Source organism: Amphiura filiformis, chromosome 1, assembly GCF_039555335.1.
Source record: "Amphiura filiformis chromosome 1, Afil_fr2py, whole genome shotgun sequence".
Taxonomy (NCBI): domain Eukaryota; kingdom Metazoa; phylum Echinodermata; class Ophiuroidea; order Amphilepidida; family Amphiuridae; genus Amphiura; species Amphiura filiformis.
The window spans coordinates 67401700-67407844 of record NC_092628.1 but is presented as its reverse complement, the minus strand read 5'-3'; positions in this window follow the sequence as shown (position 1 = coordinate 67407844).

The following is a 6145-nucleotide window of genomic DNA, read 5'->3' as shown; positions in this document are numbered from 1 at the left end:
ATTAATTTTGGATTAACATCTTCAGATAATTGAAGAAAATACCAACAGTAGACGTTGTAGAACGGCTAGCGGTCAATTAGTAACTATATGCTTGGCAACAGTGGCGTGACTTCCAAATCCAAAAGAGTCTTCTGCACTCATTATTTTTATGAGAGTACTGGCGTTATTAGAATTGAATTATTAATGTTTAGTAATTAAGACTGAAAAGGTCTTTTTATTGATACTTTAATGCCATGAGATATCCGTGGCTTTACTAATCATAGTAATCAGAGCTAGACTAAAAGGTTTCACTCTAGTAGCATCTGAACTAATTAAGGTAGGAATCTGTCGATTCTTGGCAAAGATATCCATAATTTATGTCTGTACGGGATAAGTTTGATCACGTATTTCGTTTATGCCTTAGATACTTCTTTACTATAATTAATTAATTAATTAATTAATTAATTAATTTGTATTGATCTACATTTTCAGCTTAATTGTGGATAAATCTTGATATCGCGTGACGATGACTAGGGGATTAAAAATACAGCGAAGTCATTATTGGTCTTAATTCAATTCCAGTGGACAAATACGTGGATGTATTTCGTTACAAGAGAAAGATCCGATCACAGGGTTGATGTCAGCGTAGACATTATTACATGCACGTTATCATCGTGTTTATAGTTTGAGATGCGATTGTAAGTGTAGTCAAAGTTGATACTAACGTAGACTTACCACATCAAGGGTGTCCACTGTGTGAATACTTTGAGATGAGCTGGTAACATGTGAAGTCAAAATTGATACTAACGTAGGCTTACCACATCAAGGGTGTCCACTGTGTGAATACTTTGAGATGAGATAGTAACATTTTGAACTCAAAGTTGATAATAACGTAGACTTACCATATCAAGGGTGTCCACTGTGTGAATACTTTGAGATGAGCTAGTAACATGTGAAGTCAAAGTTGATACTAACGTAGGCTTACCACATCAAGGGTGCCCACTGTGTGAATACTTTGAGATGAGATAGTAACATTTTGAACTCAAAGTTGATACTAACGTAGACTTACCACATCAAGGGTGTCCACTGTGTGAATACTTTGAGACGAGATAGTAACATGTGATGTCAAAGTTGATACTAACGTAGACTTACCATATCAAGGGTGTCCACTGTGTGAATACTTTGAGATGAGATAGTAACATGTGAAGTCAAAGTTGATACTAACGTAGACTTACCACATCAAGGGTGTCCACTGCGTGAATACTTTGAGATGAGATTGTAACATGTGAACTCAAAGTTGATACTAACGTAGACTTACCACATCAAGGGTGAGATGAGATTGTAACATGTGAAGTCAAAGTTGATACTAACGTAGGCTTACCACATCAAGGGTGCCCACTGTGTGAATACTTTGAGATGAGATAGTAACATTTTGAACTCAAAGTTGATACTAACGTAGACTTACCATATCAAGGGTGTCCACTGTGTGAATACTTTGAGATGAGAGAGTAACATGTGAAGTCAAAGTTGATACTAACGTAGACTTACCACATCAAGGGTGTCCACTGCGTGAATACTTTGAGATGAGATTGTAACATGTGAGCTCAAAGTTGATACTAACGTAGACTTACCATATCAAGGGTGTCCACTGTGTGAATACTTTGAGATGAGATAGTAACATGTGAAGTCAAAGTTGATACTAACGTAGACTTACTACTTCAAGGGTGCCCATGCGTGAATACTTTGAGATGCGATAGTAACATGTGATGTCAAAGTTGATACTAACGTAGACTTACCACATCAAGGGTGTCCACTGCGTGAATACTTTGAGATGAGATAGTAACATGTGATATCAAAGTTGATACTAACGTAGACTTACCACATCAAGGGTGTCCACTGCGTGAATACTTTGAGATGAGATAGTAACATGTGATGTCAAAGTTGATACTAACGTAGACTTACCACATCAAGGGTGTCCACTGCGTGAATACTTTGAGATGAGATTGTAACATGTGAAGTCAAAGTTGATAGTAACGTAGACTTACCACATCAAGGGTGTCCACTGTGTGAATACTTTGAGATGAGATTGTAACATGTGAAGTCAAAGTTGATACTAACGTAGGCTTACCACATCAAGGGTGCCCACTGTGTGAATACTTTGAGATGAGATAGTAACATTTTGAACTCAAAGTTGATACTAACGTAGACTTACCATATCAAGGGTGTCCACTGTGTGAATACTTTGAGATGAGATAGTAACATGTGAAGTCAAAGTTGATACTAACGTAGACTTACCACATCAAGGGTGTCCACTGCGTGAATACTTTGAGATAAGATAGTAACATTTTGAACTCAAAGTTGATACTAACGTAGACTTACCATATCAAGGGTGTCCACTGTGTGAATACTTTGAGATGAGATAGTAACATGTGAAGTCAAAGTTGATACTAACGTAGACTTACCACATCAAGGGTATCCACTGTGTGAATACTTTGAGATGAGATTGTAACATGTGATGTCAAAGTTGACACTAACGTAGACTTACCACATCAAGGGTGTCCACTGCGTGAATACTTTGAGATGAGATAGTAACATGTGATGTCAAAGTTGACACTAACGTAGACTTACCACATCAAGGGTGTCCACTGTGTGAATACTTTGAGATGAGATTGTAACATGTGAAGTCAAAGTTGATACTAACGTAGACTTACCACATCAAGGGTGTTCACTGTGTGAATACTTTGAGATGAGATAGTAACATGTGAAGTCAAAGTTGATACTAACGTAGACTTACCACATCAAGGGTGTCCACTGCGTGAATACTTTGAGATGAGATAGTAACATGTGATGTCAAAGTTGACACTAACGTAGACTTACCACATCAAGGATGTCCACTGTGTGAATACTTTGAGATGAGATTGTAACATGTGAACTCAAAGTTGATACTAACGTAGACTTACCACATCAAGGGTGTCCACTGCGTGAATACTTTGAGATGAGATAGTAACATGTGAAGTCAAAGTTGATACTAACGTAGACTTACCACATCAAGGATGTTCACTGTGTGAATACTTTGAGATGAGATTGTATATGTGAAGCCAGAGTTATAATGAAAGACAAAGATAAAAAGACTAGTTTGCGTCTGACGTCATCTGTCAATCAAACTCCGAGCACGGTTTGTTTACAAGTGTCGTGATGATATGAGTTGCTGAACACGGCGGTAAAACCGGTGTCTTATTGTTAATTTTTCACCTTTAAACATACAAACCATCTCAAAAGTTAGGTCTTAATAGTAGGAAACTTTCTTTGGCGAAGGCACCATGTCAACAATGCCTAGAACAGTTGCTTTTTGCCTTGTAAGAGTACGTATTTTTCGCCATTCACTGCTATTCCTTTTCTCCGATCGGCACCAGCCAGATGAATCGACCTTCCTTATACGCGCTATTAGCCAATCAAGGATCGTAGAGAATTTGATTGACAGTGACGTCAGACGCTTCTTTTTATCTTTGTCTTTCATTATAAATATGGAGAAATCGGGCAATCATGAAAATTTCTTTCGTGTCATTGGGTTTTGTGATATAACATAACCTTTGAGAATAAAGTTTTTTAATCCAATGAATAAAGTTATCATCAAAATTAAAATATCTTAAAACTTGCAACAAAAAGTCATGATTGACACTATCAAAGGCTTTATCAATATCAAGGAGATAATGTTATTGACGACTATGAAGTCAAAGTTGATACTAACGTAGACTTACCCTTTAAGAAAACAAGATTGATTTGCTGATTAATAATCAGAGCAAAGACGCCTTTAAGCGATTTGCTCATTTCTGGGCAAACATCTTGTAATTAATGGGCAACAATGAAAGCGGGTCTATAATTTATTCAATAAGGGAAGAAGATCTTTATATTTCTTATGGAAGGCTATTATACTATTTCTTTGACTGTTACATAATTATACCATTAATCAACATTATCAAAAATATATGACCAAAACCAGTGTAGAATTCAATAAAGTAGAATAGTAAAGCGGCATACCGGGAATTCTTACTGTGTAGCCCTTTTTTGAGGTAATGACTATTAGAAATTATATAAAAAAAATAAGAAGTTAGGTGCTCTTTCATTAAAAAAGTTTGACACCATTATCAAAATTCAGCGTGCCTAGTTAAGCCATTTCTGTTGGACCCACATTCGACCTTGGGTTCAAAGCTCAAAATGATTCTTACTAATTTGTTCGGCAATGATTCAGAGTCTTCATTTTCAGTTTTGCCGACAATGTAGAATACCAAGCAGAACAGAGGAGTCACAATGTCACCATATTAGAGCAGTGTAACGTGTTCTACGTGACTGTCAGTACAAAAATGAGCATGTCTCAATCTGGCACCAGCTTTTTCTGATACTAAAATGGGCAATAACTTGTTTATAAGTATCATATCAGCAACCAACTACCTCCATAGAAATAATAAAACCAGTAGCTCTTCTTGTCTGCCTTGAAATATGATCATCAGGCTATAAACTGAAATATGTGACCGTCCACGGCGAATGAGCCGTAAATTCCTCCCCCGGTCAATTTTGTTATATTCCGTGTTTAAAAAATAAACATCATAAACTTAAAAATGGTATATCATTTGACTTCAAACGATATCCAAAAGCGGGGTTATGGTTTGTTAAACTTTGCTCCTTCAACAAAATTATAGCTTTTTTCGTTTCTACATGTGTCTGTTTTTCCACATTGCTGGCAATAAATATCAAACAGTCATAATTGGCGGTCATTTCAAATCATCCCCAAGTCAACGAGGTTTAAGAAAGTTCTCTCATTGTTAATTGTTGGTTATGCATACCTATACAAAATACAATGCCTGGTAACCCACCACTTGAACAGGATTTAGCAAAAGCAAACAAAGACCAGAGCTATTAAAAGTTCTATACACCAATCCGACTAGGCCATTACTGCGGTGTCCCCGACGTAAAACTGCGGTGTACCAAGGTCGGGGGTTCCATCCATTTCTTTTTAGTATGCTATACAGAATTGTACACAACAGTGATTTTCAATACACGATCATGAATTGATTGAACAAATTAAATCTCCCGCACTGGTACACCTGTGGTTCCGTCAATAGAGGGCCAAATACAGTAAACGCTTCTCGGATCGGTGTATAGCCATTTAAGGTAGAAGCTTATTATCCACTTCAACAATAGGATAATTGATTAGTTTTTCACTATCAAAATGAGATCGATGTCGGGCCAGCTTAAGTTACCGATGAATACGACCTTCGTACACATTTTACACCGTAACTCAGAATACAATTTAGGGAATTTACGGCTCATTTGTGCTGCCGGGTCACATATAATTGAGATATATTTGGCGCAATGTACAATTTAGTCCAGAGTTGTAACGAGTCAAGTCATTTCATGGTCGAGTCGAGTCATTTCTAGCAATTGCTCGAGTCGAGTCAAATGACTCGAGTCACTGTACAATCTCTATGGGGAAAATGTCAAGATCCGAGTCGAGTCATTCCATTTTTGAAAAGTCGAGTCTCGAGTCATGACTCGTTACAAGTCTGCTGAATTTACACACCCTAGAGGAACCTTGAGATATCGATGAAGTGTAAGTATCATGAACAGAATCAGTTTGAAATTAAAGGTATTCGACTATAAATACGTGGTTTTGGTTTCATGCCAAAAATGCCCAAATCTGCAAAATTGGCCTATTTTCATCTAGAGACACCGGGACATGTGATCCAAGAATTATCACTTTGATGAAAGATGGTTCATCATTATCTGATGCATGGTCCGAAATTAAAACAATTTCTCCAACCTTCATCCCGGAAGGTCAGAAGGAGTTTAATAATAAACGGTCTTAAAAGTGAAGGATAACTCAAAATTTTGTCATTAGGTGTTTCCTTTTTATATGAAATCATTGGCGAGAGAAGAAAACGGCTGTGTTAATAAATGTAAAATGTCATTCAATTCCACAAATGTCAGTACGGACAACGTCTCCAAAAATTTATCACAATGTGACATTCTACCATTATTAGGTTGTTTTCGGTCATATCACTTGCAGGATATATTAACACAACTATTCTTTTTACAAAAATGCAACAATCTTGATGATTTTGTCGATTTTCAGATTTCGCGAGTCACTGATACTGCCTTGAATTAACAA